We start from the raw sequence: 19,441 nt of genomic DNA on the forward strand, positions 1-19,441 counted from the left end.
TTGGAAGAAGAGGAAGGAGTCTAGATGGTTAGATGCTGATGTCAGGGAAGAAGAAAGAGGTTGACGGTGAAATCGGAGCAGCAGTGAGGGGTGACATCACGCAGGGCATTAGAGATGGTGGTAAGAAGTTTGGAATGTGAGTGGCAAGAGAAACTACTGGAAGGTTTGGACACGGAAAAGCTCTGACTTCATTTTCATCTCACTGGCTGCTGTGGGGAGGACTGACTCTCGAGGGTAGAACAGAAGCAATGGGACCGCTTACGGAGGCTCGCTCCAGCATCTAAGGAGAGATGCTGGTGCAGAGACTGTGATGATGGCAATGGGCATATGGAGAAGTTGTCAGAAAAAGATTATATTTTGATGGAAGAACTGCCAGAATTGGGTGATGTACTGGATGGGAGAAATGAAGGGAACAGAAGCCAAAGAAGTGCTTAGTCTGGGGTATGAACATCTGGGTGGGACTGCTGTCATTACACTGAGCTGGGCAAGATGGGGCAGGAACAAGTTTGGGTGGAGGAACCGATAGTGCCAGCTTGGATGCGCTGCCTTTGACATGCTTCTCCAGCATTCCAGGAGGCATCTGAACACAGCAAGAGTTCAATTAATGGAAAGAAAAAGAGGGGGGAAACACACAAGGCTGAATAATCATAGCAGAGGGTTCTTTACTTTACGAAGGTTTATGAACCACTATCTAAATTATGCGTTTCCCTCAGACATTTCAGTTAAGACAAATTTGGGAAGAAAATTTTATCCATGTCACTTACCCATACCTTTCACTCGCAATATTTTCTTGCTAAAATAACATAGTTGATAGGAGGAATTATTTGAGTATCTAGGATCCATCATCCATGAGAAGCTGGGTTAATCTTCACGACTCTCCCTCCATTTATTTATTAGACAGTAAATCAGTGGCAGAGTTCTTTGGAACCAATCTCTTTACAATATTTTTCTCTATGGTTTCTTACATTAAAAAAAAAAAAAAGGGCTTCCTTGGTGGCGCAGTGGTTGAGAGTCCGCCTGCCGATGCAGGGGCCACGGGTTCGTGCCCCGGTCCGGGAAGATCCCACATGCCGCGGAGCAGCTGGGCCCGTGAGCCATGGCCGCTGAGCCTGCGCGTCCGGAGCCTGTGCTCCGCAACGGGAGAGGCCACAACAGTGAGAGGTCCGCGTACCGCAAGGGAAAAAAAAAAAAAAACGTTGCACTCCAGAGAGGATTATAGACTCAGATGTTGACTACTGAAAGAAGTGATTTTCAAGGAGTTTAAGGGTGACTTTTATATTTAGAACAAGCTGGGCTTTCTGTCGTTGAGTAGAGAAACTGCTGCTCCTCATTAATTAAACAAACCCCTGCTGTTTCTCTCCATGGAGCAGGCTGCATGCATGTTTTCCTGTGAAAAACACCAGTGGGTGGTTGCCATTTGGAGCATCAAACTCTGCGACTTCAGGTTTTTGCTTCTTATTTGTCATTGTTGTTTCTCTGCCCTTGTAGTCTTAACCCATACGGCACATCTCTTCCAATTACTGGGACATGGAACCTCAGTTTTAGATTCTCTGAAGGATCGGCAAATTTTTCCTATAGAAGCAAGAAAATGTATATTTTAGACTTTGCAGGCCATATAGTGTCTTTCAAAATTATACAACTCTATCATTGTGGCCCCAAAGCAAACATAGGTAACATGTAAACAAGTGAGTATGACCGTATCCCAATAAAACTTGACAGAAACTGGCCACAGGTGGGATTCGGTCCATGGGCTGCGGTCTGTCCAGCTCTGCTCTGTAGGATGAATCTCTTTCAGATGACACGTGAGCTATCTGTAGAGTGACTCTCATGTATACAATAGAGCCCCTATTAAGACAATCATTTAGAATACAGCCTCCTAATCTGTTGAAAAGTTATAATAACACATGTGAACAGAATTATAATATCTTTTTCTTTCAGGTTTCATGAGAGAGACTTAAGCATTTGTAATTCCAATGGAAGAAAGTTTTGGTAGCATATCAGCTAGATCTATCCATGATTACCATGAGGCTATAAAACAAATCATCCGAAAACTCAGTAACTTAAAACAATACCCATCTATCATTTCTCCAACATCTAGTGATCCCCTGGATGGTTCTTCTAATCTGGACCTAGTTTGCTGATCTTGGCTGGACTTGCTTATGTATTTGCATTCAGCTGGTGTGTTGGCTGGGGCTGGTTGGTTTTGCTTGGTCTTGACTAGGAGGACTTGGTTCTCCTCCATGGGGCCTTCATTCTCCATAACACTAGCCAGGGCTGGTTCTCATGGCATGGCTGGAGTCCAAGTGGAAGCAAGAGAATAAGTCAAATATGTAAGCCCCCTTGAGACCTAGGTTCCAAATTGCTGCACCATCATTTCCACTATATTCTTTTGTCTAAAGCAAGTCACAAAGCTGGCCCAGAATCATACCGAAATGGAACTATAAAGTTTCTGGGCGAAAGGAATAAATCCAGAGAGACCATGAATTGGGGTCATCAATGCAGCTGGTCCACCCCTCTGGCCACTCAAATACCAGCTCCTTACAGGCATGTGCTCTCTGGACTGAACACCTCATGCTATCACTTAAGCAGGGGAAAGGTGGGAGAAATCAACTGATTCTGATTCTTTCAAAATCAACATTCCAAATATATCAAATTTGTCTTTCTTTCTGTCTTCTCTCATCTCTGCCCACTTTATTTTCCTCTCTCGGCGGACGAGCTTCTTCTGTTGCTTAGCCTACGTGGTAGAAAATGCGGAGTGGAAAATGGCTGTCCCACTGTTCCTATGGTGTATTTTTCTCAGCTCAGACTGAACCAGAAAGTCTAAGTCCTAACTTCATATTCCTGAGCAGGTGGGTTTTATTGGTTCAGCTTGGATCAAAGGGCCACGCTTGTCCAGTCACGTATGACCAGGGTTAGAGACTATAAACATGGTTCCCAGCACCCCTTGTTTTGTGGGTGAAGGAGGCACTTAAGAGGTTGTTGAGAATTGCACAGGCATACCCCCAAAGTGCTTATGATAACGATTCTCCCCATCTTTAGGAATGAGTTTCAGTAAGAAGGTGGAAAAGAATTCAATCTTGTGATATCATAAAAAGGCATTCATTTGTCAGATTCTTTGAAAATCTTCGTTCCAACATATCAAATTTTTAGAATAGCTGAAAGACGGCATTGCTTATTTTCCTCTATTTAACTAACCATGCTTAAGAGAAGTCGCTTAGTCTTAGTTTGGGGGTCCCCAGCAGCAGACCCTGAGTCAAGGATTCAAGGGCAACTAGTGTTATTTGGGAGGTCATCCCAGGAAAAGCCAAAACAGGAGTGAGAAAACCGGACAGAGACCAGAAGGAACAAATGAATGGTGAATTAACAAGCAAATTACCATTGTGGGCAACTGACCCTTAATTCTGCTGGGGAACTCTAAGAAACAGTGTCAGTCATACACGTAAGGCTTGTCAAGCATTGGTTGAGGGAACGCTAGGATTGGATTGTTTAATCCCTGGCCCTGCCAGCCTGTTGCTTACATGGTAAGAATGGTTCCACTGACCAGAGAACGCTCATGGGCTTCAAAATTCAGGTTCCGGCCATTGAAGTCCAGCTGGTGTACACTGACCATGACCAGCCAGGGGAGAGGGTATGATGAAGCAGGGAGGGGCCGCCCAGATAGATACAGACAAGATCTGACCTACTTCTAAAAAGGCCCACACTACAAGGGGGCAAGTGAGACCTTTTAAGTTATTACATTAGTCCAGGCTCAAGATGTTAGTATCTTGAAAGAGCATGAATGGTGAGGCTGGGAAGAAGTGGTTGACAGCTGCTAAGAGCTAGAAGGAAGAGTCTACAGGAATTAATAATGGGTTAGAAAGTGACACAGGTGACTTCAAGGTGAGTTCTTTATTTGTCTGTCTTTGTTAGGAAGGGGATGGCACTCGAGGCCAAGCGGCACCCAAAGTGTAGGCAAGTGCCAGGCTGTGATGTTTTCTAAGACTGGATGCCTGGGGGGCTCGAAGAGGGGTGGGGGGTAGTTTCCTAACTGCTGGAAAGTTAGGTCGGGATCTGATTCTGTGGGGCGCACACTGCCTTGTCTTCAGCAGTGAGTGACCCCAGGAAGCTTTTACAGCAAACAGTGACATGATCAGAACTGCGCTTTATAAAGTTATTTTGGCAAATTAAGGAAATCACATCATCTGAGGAAAGAGTAAATGTGCAAAGGGGTCCAGCTACAAAACTGACATAATCCTGAAAGAACAAGGGGAAGAGGGCAGGCTTGAGGTAGAAGCACCGGCAAAGAAGCGAGAAGGAGAGATGTGGGAAGCATTTCGGGACTGCAGAGGAAGAGTCAAAAGAGCTGGAGACTGGATGTGGGTTGGAGGAACTGGGTCAAAGAAGGCTCTGAGGTTTATTCCTCGTTGATAGGGAGGATGGGGAAGCTCTTCCCCAAGCTAAGGGGATTCAAAGAGAGAGATCATTTTCTCTTAGGTGGGTTGCCAGATAAAATGCAGGAGGCCTAGTTACATGTGAATTTCAGATAAACAACAAATAATTTTTTAAGGATAAGAAGGTCCCATGCAATACTTGGAACATGTTTATACTAAAAAGTTATTCACTGTCTATCTGAAATACACAGGTAATGAAGCCTTCCATATTTTTGTGCTAAATTTAGCAACTCTACTCTTTGGATGAGCTGACTTTGAGGGGGGCTGTGGGACACAGGGAGCAGGTGGAGACATATATCTCATACTGAGGGGACAGGTCGTGGCTAGAAGGGCATACCTGGGAGTCACTTATGGAGGATGATTTCACGCTTCTGCTTCTCACACTTGGCTGCACTTGGGAATCACCTAGAGAGATTTTTAAAAAACACTGATGATCAGAGATTCTGTTTTAATTGTCTACGGTGCAATCTGGGCACTGCGATTTTTTTTTTAACATTTTATTGGAATATAATTGCTTTACAATGGTGTGTTAGTTTCTGCTGTATAACAAAGTGAATCAGCTATATGTACACATATATCCCCATATCCCCTCCCTCTTGCGTCTCCCTCCCACCCTCCCTATCCCACCCCTCTAGGTGGTCACAAAGCACCCAGCTGATCTCCCTGTGCTATGCGACTGCTTCCCACTAGCTATCTATTTTACGGTTTGGTAGTGTATATATGTCCATGCCACTCTCTCACTTCGTCCCAGCTTACACTTCCCCCTCCCCGTGTCCTCAATTCCATTCTCTACGTCTGCATCTTTATTCCTGCCCTGCCCCTAGGTTCTTCAGAATCCTTTTTTTTTTAGATTCCACATATATGTGTTAGCATATGGTATTTGTTCTTCTCTGACTTAACTTCACTCTGTATGACAGACTCTAGGTCCATCCACCTCACTACAAATAACTCAATTTCGTTTCTTTTTAGGGCTGAGTAATATTCTATTGTATATATGTGCCACATCTTCTTTATCCATTCATCTGTCGATGGACACCTAGGTTGCTTCCATGTCCTGGCTATTGTAAATAGAGCTGCAGTGAGCATTGTGGTATATGACTCTTTTTGAATTATGGTTTTCTCAGGGTATATGCCCAGTAGTGGGATTGCTAGGTCACTGGGATGCTTAAAAGCATCCTCAGGTGATTCTAAAATGTAGCAAAATTTAGGAAGCACTGATTATGGACATAGGTGGAATTACCAAAGTAGAAAAGAATGCCCAAGATGGTCCCCTGGGGAGCCATGTGCATCTAAAATGTACATAGGAGCAAGGAGATAACAAAGAGGAGTGGACAGTACAGGTCAGAGGGGAGGAAGGAAACAGCAAAGTGGAGAATCAAGGAGGGAGTGGTCAGCTGTGTTCAGTGCTGCAGAAAGTGGAGAGAGGCTAAGTAGGAAAGCGGCATTGAACTTGTCTCCTAGGACTTGTGTATTGGACTTGTCTATTAGCCTTAAAGGGCTCTGGGTCATAAGGGGTCAATGTGGAATGCCAAATTGCAGAGGCTGAGGAATATGTGAGGTGAGCAGATAAACTCACCAACATTTGGTGACATTGTAGGCAAACTTTTATCTCCTGTCTCTTTACCTGGAGAACAGAGAAAATACCACCTTTCCTGCTAGACTCTCAGGGCGGACAAAAGCCAGATTGGAAAAGAAAAAGTGCAATGAAAATTCTTTTGCATGAAGTTCTGGAAAGAACACTGACTTTGAAACAGTCTCAGCATCACGGCTTCCCAGCTGTGACCATGGTCATGAGAGCAGCCTCTGTGAGCCTCAGTTATGGCATCTGTAAATTGAGGACAATGGTACTCATCTTAATAGGTGTTGTGAGGATTAGATGAGGCATGCAGCCCCCAGGACAGGGCCTGGCACATTCTGGGTTCAACTTTTTTCCAAACTGCAAAAGATTATTCAAACATAAGGTGATGATGACAATGACAATGACAATGGTGATGGTTATAAGGGAAGAAAGAAGCAAATGCCAAACAGGTAAAAAAAAAAGGAGTCTGAAAAAAAAAAAAAAAAAAAAAAAAGGAGTCTGCACAGAATATAAAGATTCCCTAATATAGGTTGTGGTTTACTTGAGAGATTTTTAGCAGATTCTCATAATCATACTTTCCTCTTTATGGGGGTTAGGGAGGAGGGGACACAGAGTGAATGGATAAATATGAACGAGAGAGCACACACGATTTCTCTAATTTACTTATTGGTGTTTAAGAAGCACTACCTTGAAGTCTCCCATCACTACTAAGGGATTTTAATTTCCCTTGGGGATGCTTTTTCTCCTCATCTCACGACTAAAAGAGAATCTGAAAATAGCCATCACAAACAAGGTTTGCATTTTTCCACTACAGGTCACTACTGCTTATTCCAATATACTTCCCCACAGCAAACTAACTGCTCAGGCAAGGAAGAAGGCAGACAGGATCAAAGCTACTTGTAATGGCTAAAAAGTGCCTGATTTGCCTAATTATAAAAGTTAGAACACAAAGTGGGTTTTTTTCTTATCTTTAAATCACCTTACAAAAGTTAACTAATTAATCCCCATAACACCTTCTGATGTGTGCATTATTATTTAACTCAAGGTGAAGCTTCAGCTGGTGGATGAAATTTAAATAAAGGCCACTTGATAGTGAGAAATAAGCCAACTGAATATGTAACCAAACTTAGGAGAGCTGTAGATGTCACAAACTGTCCTCCAAGAAACCTGTGTGTTACAACTAAAAAATTTAACAGACTGCCTCAGTAGCTATCTGAATAAAAATAAAACGAAATTGCTCACTGAGATGTCTACCATTTCAAAGAAACATTCAAATCAGCAATTTTGGAGACTTGTCTAAAAATTACATCTTCTGCAAAATGAAGATGTCAATATTCTTTAAAATTATTTCCCCAAATTCTATCAAACATACAAAGAAGAACTTATACCTATCCTTCTTGAACTCTTCCAAAATATCAAAGAGGAGGGAATACTCTCAGAGACGTTCTATGAAGCCACCATCACCTTGCCCTGATACCAAAACTAGACAAAGACAACACCAAAAAAGAAAATTATAGGCCAATGTCTTTATGAATATAGATGCAAAAATCCTCAACAAAATATTTGCAAACTGAATCCAACAACACATAAAAAGGATCATACACCATGATAAAGTTGGATTCATTCCAGCATCACAAAGATGGTTCAACATATGCAAATCAATCAGTGCAATACAACACATCAAGAAAAGATAAAAACCACCTGAATATCTCAATAGGAACAGGAAAAGCATTGGATAAGATTCAAAATCCATAAAAACTCTCACCAAAGTGGGTATAGAGGGAACATATCTCAACATAATAAAGGCCAGCTATGACAAACCCACAGCGAACGTAATCCTAAATGGTGAAAAGCTGAAAAGTCTTCCCACTTAACTCTGGAACAAGACAAGTATGCCCACTCTGACCATTTCTATTCAACGTAGTATTGGAAGTCCAATCAGAAAGGAAAAAGAAATAAAAGGTATCAAAATTGGAAGGGAAGAGGTTAAATTGTCACTATATGCAGATGACATGATACTCTATAGAAAACCCTAAAGACTCCATACAAAAACTATTAGAACTGATAAATGAATTCAGCATGGTAGCAGGATACAAGATTAATATGCAGAAATCCGTTGTGTTTCTTTACACTAACAAGGAAATATCAGAAAGAGAAAGTTTTAAAAAATCCCATTTAAAATTGCACCCAGGGACTTCCCTGGTGACACAGTGGTTAAGAATCCGCCTGCCAATGCAGGGGACATGGGTTCGAGCCCTGGTCTGGGAAGATTCCACATGCCGTGGAGCAACTAAGCCTGTGTGCCACAACTACTGAGCCCACGTGCCACAACCACTGAAGCCCGCAGGCCTATAGCCTATGCTCCGCAACAAGAGAAGCCACTGCAATGAGAAACCTGCACACCGCAACAAAGAGTAGCCCCTGCCTGCTGCAACTAGAGAAAGCCCACACAGCAACAAAGACCAACACAGCCATAAATAAATAATAAAAATTGCATCCAAAAAACAAACAAACAAAAACCAAAAGAAACCAAACACCTAGGAATAAACCTAACCAAGCAGTTGAAAGACTTATATGCAAAGAACTATAAAACATTGATAAAGGAAATTGAAGATGATTCAAGGAAGTGGAAAGATATCCTATGCTCTTGGATTAGAAGAATTAATATAGTTAAAATGGCCATACGACCCAAAGCAATCTACAGGTTTAATGAAGTCTCTATCAAATTACCCATGGCATTTTTCACAGAACTAGAACAAATAATCCTAAAATTTACATTGAACCACAAAAGACCCAGAATTGCCAAAGCAATCCTGAGGAAAAAGAACAAAGCTGGAGGCATAACCCTTCCTGATTTCAGACAATACTACAAAGCTACAGTAACCAAAACAGTGTGGTATTGGCACAAAAACAGACATATAGATCAATGGAACAGAACAGAAAGCCCAGAAATAAACCCACACACCTATGGTCAATTAATCTTCGACAAAGGAGGCAAGAATACACAATGGAGGAAAGAGAGCCTCTTCAGCAAGTGGTTTTGGGAAAGTTGAACAGCCATATATAAATTAATGAAGTTAAAACACTCCTTCACACGATACACAAAAATAAACTCGAAATGGCTTAAAGACTTAATTATAAGACGTGACACTATAAAACTCCTAGAAGAGAACATAAGCAAAACATCCTGTAACATAAATCGTAGTAGTATTCTCTTAGGTCCATCTCCCAAAGCAATAGAAATAAAAACAAAAATAAACAAATGGGGCCTAATCAAACTTATAAGCTTTTGCACAGCAAAGAAAATCATAAACAAAACGAAAAGACAACCTACGGACTGGGAGAAAATCTTAGCAAACAATGAAACCGACAAAGGTTTAATCTCCAAAATACACAAACAGCACACACAGCTCAATATCAAAAAAAAACAAACAACCCAATCAAAAAATGGGCAAAAGACCTAAATAGACATTTCTCCAAAGACGACATACAGATGGCCAACAGGCACATGAAAAGATGCTTGACATTGCTAATTACTGCAGAAATGCAAGTCAAAACCACAATGAGGTATCACCTCACACTGGGTCAGATTGGCCACCATCAAAAATTCTACAAATAATAATCTGGAGATGGTGTGGAGAAAAGGGAACCCTCCTACACTGCTGGTGGGAATGTAAATTGTTGCAGCCACTATGGAAAAGAGTATGGTGGTTCCTTAAAAACTAAAAATAGAATTACAATATGATCCTATAATCCCACTTTTGGTCATATATCCAGAAAAGATGAAACTCTAATCCGAAAAGATACATGTACCCCAATGTTCATAGCAGCACTATTCACAATAGCCAAGACATGGAAGCAACCTAAGTGTCCATCAACAGATGAACAGATAAAGAAGACATGGTGTGTGTATATATATATATATACACACACACACACACACACACACACAAATGGAATATTATTCAGCCATAAAAAAGAATGAAATAATGCCATTTGCAGCAACATGGATGGACCTAGAAATTATTGTACTAAGTGAAGTTAGAGAAAGACAAATATTATATGATATCATATGTGGAATTTAAAAGTTAGTACAAATTAATTTATTTACAAAACCGTAACAAACTCACAGACATAGAAAACAAACTTACAGTTACCAAAGGGGAAGAGGGGAGGGATAAATTAGGAGTATGGAATTAACAGATATACACTTCTATGCATAAAATAGATAAACAACAAGGACCTACCATATAGCACAGGGAACTATATTCAATATCTTGTAATAACCTATAATGTAACATAATCGAAAAAAAGAACATATATATCTATCTATCTATCTATATATATATATATATATATATATCAGAATCACTTTGCCGTACACCTGAAACTAACACAACATTGTAAATCAACTATACGTCAATAAAAAATAAAGAAAAAATAAATAATTTCCCCAGCTGCAAGTCCCCAGCAAATTTCTATCATTTGGCTTAGAGCAGTTTTTCTCAACCTTGGCACTGCTGACATTTTGGGCTAGATAATTCGTTGTTGCTGTACGGCGCATTGGAGAATGTTCGGCAGTATACTTGGCCTCTACCCACTAAATGCAGTAGCACGGCGCCCCTCCCCCTCCCCTATATATGACAATGAAAGTGTATCCAGATGTCACTAACTGTGCCCTGGGGGTTAAAATTGAGAACCGCTGGCTTAGTCAAGAGGTCAAGGTATTTCTCTCCAGTAGCACTCACCTCCAGAGGGCCCTGGTAGATTAACCAGGGAAAAGAATTTTTCTTTATCTTCCCTGGGTAATTACTCTTTGATCTAAATGAACAAAGAATGCCAGATTTTCCCTTGGCATCAAGGGACTTGGGTGTGCAAGCACACAGAGGGTTCCTAAAAGATGCACAGAATAGTGAACACGGCATTTTGTAACTGGATGCACATCTCTCTGGACAACTGTGTCTGGATAGTGGCTAGAAACTGAGTTGGGGGTGTCTGCCTATGGCCTGGAGCTTTTTTGGTCCTCCTAGGTTTCCCACTGGCAATGCTAACTTTTTAAGGAAGGCTTGCAGCCCATACAAGACATTTCTGGCCTTGCCTACCTCCTCCAACTTTGCATCCTGAAATGCCAGATTCGCCCACTTTCTTAGCAGGGAGAGAAGAAGCTGAAAACTCCGTGGGCTAATGAGAATGAGTAACTGGGTATCAGCATTTTACAAATCAATCTCTTGCTTCCCTATCCCTCCCCATCTCCATGCCCTCTCCCTTGACTTCCCACCATCCCAGAGGTGAAGGAAATCTTGGTCTCTTTTAGACCAAGGGGACAAAATTATGCTGGAGTTAAACTTAAAAAAAAAAATTTAAGGAATTTCTCCCATGGCAGATAAAGAGATGAAAGAAAGTGTAGCACATCCATACTAAATGCTGTGGGCTGAACTGTGTCGCCACGAAATTCTTACGTTGAAGCCCTAATCCCCAGTGTGACTGCATTTGGAGATAAGGTCTTTAAGGATGTAATTAAGCTTAAACGAGGTCATAAGGGTGAACCCTAATCAGAAAAGATTAGTGTCCTTACAAGAGGAGGAAGAGATAGCAGAGAAAAGGCCATGTGAAGACACAGTGAGAAGACAGCTGTCTGCAAGCCAGGAAGAGTCCTTACTAGGAACCAACCCTGGGACCTTAATCTTGGACTTCTAGCCTCCAAAAAGAGGAGAAAATAACTTGCTGTTGTTTAAGTTACTGAGTCTACGGTGTTCTGCTACGGCAGCATGAGCAGGCTAATTCACTACAGAATACTATTCAGCAGTTTAAAAAACAAGAAAAAGAAAAGCATGAGAACACTCACTGAACTGGTTAAGATCTACAAGATACATTTAGTGAGAAAAAGCAACACTGACAAGCAATATGTACATTACTGTGCACTTGTCATTTTAGAATCCCACAGATAAAAACTATCTACATATATGCATTTTTATGCCTTTGCACATGTACAGTGATGTGTCTGAATGGAGAGAGCTGATTTGACTAGCTCTGGGGTAAGACTGAAATTTGGGGGGAGGGCATCATCAAGAGGGTCTTTTATACTATTTGGATTTTTTAAAACAAAGCTAATGTAGTATCTATTACTTGTGTCATAAAACAAATAAAAAGTTAAGGTTTTTGTCTCACTTGTCCTTCCCGTATTTTCAAAGTTTGGGTCATGTTCTAAGTGATGCCCACATCTGGCTTCTTCTAAAAGTATTATAAAATAGTAGAAAATAGGGAATCCTTTTTGCTCTAAATTCTATGAATGGAGCAGACCACTTCCCAATCTTTGAATGTCACTGTCCACGACATCATGGGGGAGGGGCACAAAGGAACAAACCTTCCTCAAAATCCAAATTAAAGTTCATTAACAGGGAGGACAATTAAGACATTTTTATTCTCTAGACATGCACCTTTGGGATTTCTCATTCAATTCATTTCAGTGGAAGTCAGGAAGAGAGAGAAACAAATTTTTAGTAAGAATAAAGACTGAAACAAAAGCCATCCAAACAGAATACACCCAAGTGATAAAAATAACCCCCCACGAAATAGATTTCTAAAATAAAACTGAACCACGTTGAGTGGAAAAGACATCATAAACCAGACTGGGTGATTTCATGGAGTTTGTAATCTTGCTCAAAAATTTTGCCCATCTATCTGCAGGAAATGTTTCCCTGTGTTACAAGTTTCCAGTAAGACCTGCCTGGTAAAAAAAAAGTGACTGACAGCAGAGCTACTCCCAGCCCAAGCGCACTTTCTATAACCCAAAGTTTGGCTCTTGTAGGAAGAATAAATAAAAGATTTGCTTCTTTGTAAAAAGGAGACTAACACATGACTTTTCTTGCAAATATTTGTGGTTATTCTAGTAGGTTTCAGGATTATAGAGATGTCAAATGTGGTCCATTCTCACTGCTTTGTGGGAGATATTTTAGTGATGAGGGGATCACTTGGTCCTCTGTCAATTGCTCCTTTGGGCTGTCTTTTCTTACCCAATGGGAATAAGCAGTGGGTCTCTCTCCTTAAGGCTCACAGACACATTCCAAGCCTTCCTTCTCTCTCTTCCTCCCTTGCTGGGCTAGATCTTTAGTCTTATGGGTCTTTGATTCTCTGCTGGAACAAGCTGCACTCCCTTTGCCACGAGGCCTCTGCAGAGGTCTCCCTTCTCCTTGGCAAGTCCTTCCTTCTCTTTGCCTCCTTTCTTTGGACTGTCCAGAGTAAGCTGTCCTCTTACAGACGGTCATGGGCACCACATACACACCTGCAGCTCTTACCACAATTGGACTCAATCATTCAATGTGCATCCACCATGTCAGACTAAACTTCAGGAACGCCGGGGTTTTTATTGCCTTTGTTTGACAGTGAGCACCGTGCCAGGAAAACAGTCATCACTACATATTTGCTAACAAAGTGGTTTGAACTAAGCTCTGTTTTCAGGAGATAATGGAAGGAGTTAAGGTCAACTAAGTTACCATTTCCAAGGATACGTGGAGAATCTGCTTCAAAAAATTCCTCCAAAAAAAAAAAAAATGCAGCAGCCAACCCACAGCTGCAGCCAGAGGGGAAAAAAAAAATCCTTCCACAAGGGGCAACTTTAGGGAGGGCTGTCTAGTTGATAGGTTGGACACATGAAATTTGTTCTAGATTTCATGACTATTTCAAGTATACTTCCCTTTGGTCCAGAGTTAGGGCTGGTCATATCAATGGTGGATCCCACACACTTGCCTGGATCAATGTTAGAGTCTTCTTATGATAATCGAGGAGCTGCTAGGTAAATAGCATTTATTCCCAGCACTATTTTCCCAAGAATTTTATACCCCTTAAAACCTAAGGCATGTATGTTGTTTTGGTCTTAAGAATGTCACATTGCCCTTACTCAGCCATGGCATAATTACTTTTCAGCCCCAAAGTTGTCTGCTAAAAGGAGCTGTGTGGGAGGTGGCAGGTAGAAGAATCATAAATACTTTGGAAGAACTTGTGAGAAAACAATTTTTCATCCTGACGACTGCTAATTGCTAATTATTTGGTATTCTCTCTCTCTCACTGGGTTTTAACATACCACATGTCCCATTTCATAAGACCATTAAAATATTTCTCAAATTAATTTAAGTGAAAGTACTCTGGCTAAATCTTGGTTTAAATGATGTTGTTCAGATCTCTTGTTGACAATGCAGAAATCTCTCCATTATCGTTATTAATGAATAACTTTAGTGGTGACAGGAATATTAAACAGAATTCACAATTGAAATATATATACTTATTATCTCTATATTTGGCTAACAACTTCCTGGAATCGAAAGGCTTTTGAGTTTACCCTGGGAAAATAATCTCTAACCATCTTTCCTTTGAGCTGCTGCTATACTGCAAACTAAAAAAGACAACAGTAGATATTATAAGGCAGAAAGAAAGAAACACAGCAGACCCATTCAATCCCACACAGTCTGAGGTTAAAGCAGATGAAGAATGCAACGGCGGCCAATTAGAATCACCTGGGACCTTTAAACAAGCTAGGCCACACTGCAGACTAATTGTATCAGGATCCCTGGGGGGTGGGCACAGGCATCGGCATTTTTTAAAGCTCCTGGGTGCTTTCCATGTGTAGCCAAGGCTATGAACTGTTGGTTTAGTGGCTATACCGTGCTTGGTAACTCTCTCTGGTGAGATATGGGTCTGTAGCCTGCAAGCACGTTGCTCAACACGGCTGTTCCCAATGAAAGCAGGCAAAGCCTCAACAATTCCGGTGTCACCAGAAATAAAAAAGAACTAGCAGTCACCATGTATCCCTTCAAAAGTATTTATACCAAACCACTCAACGGTACCAAGTTTTTGTATAAGGTTATTTGCTGCAGCATATTTTTGTAATTCGTAAGGGACTACGTAAGTAAATGTTCAACTTCAGAATATGAAACTACTAAGAAAATACTTCTATTCACTGAGTGCATATTACGTGCCTCTACTGTAAATAAGATCATCTTCTGGGAACTTGAAATTCATCAGAGCTCAGGACCAAGATCCTTGCTCTTGTGAAGCTCGCATTCTAGACAAAGCAAACTACATCATTTGCACGGCCCAGTGCAAACTGCAAATGTGCTGCTCCTTATTTAAGAAGTACTAAAATTTCAAGATGATGATGGCAGAGCATTAAATCAAGCATGGGGCCCTTCAAAGTGCAGGGTTGCGTGTCCATAAAACTAACCCAGTTTCTAGAGGAGGGAGACAGGTGATAAACAGTAAAGATAATAAGTAAGCACATAAAGTGCACAGCATGTTAGAAGCTGGTAAGTGCCATGGAGGGGAAAAGAGGAGAACCAAGAAAGGAAACCATGTGAAGTAGTGGGCCCCACTGGAAGGGTGAGATTTGAGCAGATTTGAATGAAGCGAGGGAGTCAGCTGTGAATATTTGGGGAAAGAGCTTTCCAGACCAGGGACTAGATAGAGCAGAGGCCCTAAGTGAGGCTGGGAGCGTGCCTGGAGTATGGATGAAGAACTGGTGAGCGAGGGTCAGAAGAAAAGGAGTCTGCTGTAAGGACTCTGACCTTTCACTTAACATTTTAAAAGATTTGCTGTGGTTGCTATGTGGAGAAGAGTCTGTAGGTGAGCAGGCAGAACAGGAAGGAAGTTACTGCAGTGATCCAGGAGGAAGTACAGATAGAGAATTAGAATATATATATATATGTTATATATGTATATATGTACATATATAATATGTACATATGCACATATATACATATATGTACACGACACATGTATATATTATATATATGTAAAAATGTGAAAAATTGTCCTCAAGGAACAGTATATAAAATAGTATGTACTTAATGGCTAATTTTTTGTTGTATAAAAACAAACCCCCAAACTATATATATATATATATACACACACACATTTGTATATAAGTAGAAGAAGATCACAATTGTCATGAATCATGCTGTTAATGGTTACTTCTCTGGTTTGGGTTTGACAGGTAGTAAGAAACAATGTCACCTTTTATTCTATACTTTCCTGATACACTTGAATATTTTTTTTTTTTTTGTTTTTTGCGGTACTCGGGCCTCTCACTGTTGGGGCCCCTCCCGTTGCGGAGCACAGCCTCCGGACGCGCAGGCCCAGTGGCCATGGCTCACGGGCCCAGCCGCTCCACGGCATGTGGGATCTTCCCAGACCGGGGCACGAACCCGCGTCCCCTGCATCGGCAGGCGGACTCTCCACCACTGCGCCACCAGGGAAGCCCTGAATATTTTAAGAATGAATTACTTCCGTAAATTAAAAAAAAACAACAACAAAAAAACACTGCTGGGAATTCCCTGGCGGTCCAGTGGTTAGGACTCCGCACTTCCACTGCAGGGGGCACGGGCTCGATCCCTGGTGGGGAACTAAGATCCCGCATGCCGCGTGGCATGGCCAAAAACCAAACAAAACCACACTGCTTTTCAAAGTAGGATATCCTAGGAGTGGTTCCTCTCTCAATACAAATTGGGGATGTTTCCCAAAGATGGGATAATATCTAACCAGGCTTCTACAGCTTGAGAAAGATGTAGTTAATCTCAAAAAATAAAAATAGAAAAGAAGTGAAAACAAGATTACATGGTTTGAAGCCAGAATCTGAAGAAAAAAAAAGAAGTAGTGAGATGGAAATTTGTAAACTTGGAGAAAACCAGGTAGAATAGTAAATGAATGACTTTAACATAAGAAACTGGGCAGAGAGTGTTCTGCACTTGTTAACAAAGGTCTAGCGAAGGGGAAGTAGGAGGATTAGGTTGAAAAGAAAATGAATTCTCCTAACAAGAGGATGTTAAACATGGGCCTGGGGACTTTTCAGTTATGAGCAATCCTGCCTTATCCAGGATGCTGTTTCATGACAAGCATTGCTCTCTGGACTCGCACTGGTGCTTTACTGGATTCTCCCCCAACACACATACAGCTCACCAGGGGCCCTGTTACCCTCCCCAGTTGTCTCCTATTACACTTCAGTCTAAAATTCAGAATAACTACCCCCCACCCCCCCACCCCCGCCCCAATGGCCCTTCAGAGCACCACCCCTTCCATTTTGGACCACATTCCCTCCCTCGTTCACCAGTTAACTCTTCTTCCTTCTGGAATTATAACCTTCCTCAGCCTGGCTCAATCTGTGATTATTTTCTCTCATAACAGCCTGTGCTTCTCCTTGAAAAGAGGTTTATATGTATTGGACTGTTCACCTTCCCCAACCAAAGTGTAAGCTTTCAAGATCAGGAAGCAGGTGTTTCTAGTCCCAGGATGTACCTGACCCACAGTGGTCCCCAATGTGTTGAAACAATAAATGTTCATTGCAGCTCTATTTACAATAGCCAGGACATGGAAGCAACCTAAGTGTCCATCGACAGAGGAATGGATAAAGAAGATGTGGCATATATATACAATGGAATATCAGCCACAAAAAGAAACGAAATTGAGTTAGTTAATTGTAGAAAAACAAATACCGTACGCTAACATATATATATGGAATCTAAAAAAAAAAAAAGATTCTGAAGAAACTAGGGGCAGGACAGGAATAAAGACGCAGACATAGAGAAGGGACCTGAGGACACAGGGAGGGGGAAGGGTAAGATGAGGCGAAGTGAGACAGTGGCATGGACATATATACACTACCAAATGTAAACGAGCTAGTGGGAAGCAGCCGCATAGCACAGGGAGATCAGCTCGGTGCTTTGTGACCACCTAGAGGGGTGGGATAGGAAGGGTGGGAGGGAGACGCAAGAGGGAGGGGATATGGGGATATATGTATGCATATAGCTGATTCCTTTTGTTATATAGCAACAACTAACACAACAATGTAAAGCAATTATACTCGAATAAAGATGTTAGAAAAAAAATAAATAAGTCACAGTCTTGCCTCTTACACATATAGAAATTAATTCGGCAGCCTTTCTGAGCTCTTTTCCCTTCACCTCTAGGATCCTAGGAGATCAAAGAGAATTTCTTACCTGAGAGATAAATATAAAAAGGGCAGTGTTTACCGGTGTGGTGTGGCATTTAGAGGGCCAGGCTGTGCTGAGCAAGTTGTTATTTCCTGATGTGTCAATGAAGATTTATCAGTTAGTCGGAAAGGTGAGAGTACAAGGTAGCAGTCACATGCAAAACTCCAGCGTTTACTGTTAATACCACTGAAACTGGAGGGAAGGGGGCAGGGCACGACATAGAGGAAACTGGTTAGAACCGACTAGGTCTAAGATGGCGGAAGGTTCTACTTCCTGTGGCCCTTGAGCCTCATTGGACATTCATTATAATACATCAGCTAAACGACACGCCCACCAGTGCCATGACAGTTCCGAGGCTAACCACAAAAGGCCAAAAAGTGGGCAGTGGCCCAATCCCTGGAAATCCCCGCCCCTCCCTCCCCCAAATAGTTGGAATAATCCTCCCACTCATTAGCCTATGACATTACCCACCCCAGGGAATTCCCTGGCGGTCCAGTGGTTAGGACTCAGCGCTTTCACTGCCATGGCTTGGGTTTGATACCTGGTGGGGGTAACTAAGATCCCTCAAGCCATGGGGCATGGCCTCCCCCCCAAAAATTACCTAGCCCATAAAAACTAACCACCCCATATTTCGGGGCCTCTTGCCTTCTGAAATGCTCCACACTCTGCCGAGTGTTTTTCTCCCTTGGCCACTCTCACTTTCTGAGGTGACCCCATGCCCTGTGGCCGCTCTTGCCTTTTGAGATGATCGCATTCTGCCTACGGAATGTGGATCTCTCTAAATAAATCCACTTCTTACCTATCAGTTTGTCTCTCACTGAATTCCTTCTGTGAGGAGACATAAAGAACCTGAGTTTCATTAAGTTCTGAGACCAGTCCTGAGATCTCAATTAAAAGACAGTGGGTTCAAGTCCCAACCTGAGTTGTGCGGTTTCACCACCTTAAACCTTAAATCTATGTACTTTCAAAAAGACCTTGCACTTTGGCTTTAGTGATCACTTAGTACCTGCACTAGAGAAGTAAAATCATACCACTCCTGCCCCCACCAACGAGCACAATCATTAAAGACATCACTGGGTGGAACTAGTCAAAACATTTTCACAGAAGGCCCACTCCTGCAAAAAGAAAAAGAAAAACAAATAACTGTGTTGGAAAGGGCCAGCTTTGTCATTCGTTTGTAATGACACATATTCCAAAAGCCCTAGCGTCTTATTGTGCTGAACACCCACATGCTGATGATGTTGAGGGATGATAAGAGAAATCACCTGGAGGAACTTGGAAGGGCTCTTCCTTTCATGATTGATGCAGACCACCTAAGGTGGTCTCAGGCTGCCCACAAGCAGGAAAAATCCTGAGAGCTCTCACTGAGTCTCAGTACCTTCTTTTTGGTGTGACCATTTATGGCAGGCAAAGAACTTGTGCGATGTAAGGGTTTTACAAATAGTTTCAATTGT

The 19,441-nt window shown here is 41.7% G+C and overlaps 1 long non-coding RNA gene across 1 annotated transcript; it reads right to left on the bottom strand.

Moving 5' to 3' along the window:
* Positions 1 to 579: 579 nt before the first annotated feature.
* LOC141279655 (uncharacterized) lies at positions 580 to 19,277 on the bottom strand. Its single transcript, XR_012334239.1, has 5 exons — positions 19,253 to 19,277; positions 18,994 to 19,102; positions 17,994 to 18,179; positions 4,768 to 4,835; positions 580 to 1,572 (listed from the first exon to the last, which is right to left on the bottom strand). It is a non-coding gene; the product is annotated as an uncharacterized lncRNA (long non-coding RNA).
* Between the last annotated feature and the right edge of the window lie 164 nt (positions 19,278 to 19,441).

The sequence above is a fragment of the Tursiops truncatus genome, chromosome 10 (genome assembly GCF_011762595.2).
Source record: "Tursiops truncatus isolate mTurTru1 chromosome 10, mTurTru1.mat.Y, whole genome shotgun sequence".
In the NCBI taxonomy this organism is placed as follows: Eukaryota; Metazoa; Chordata; class Mammalia; order Artiodactyla; family Delphinidae; genus Tursiops; species Tursiops truncatus.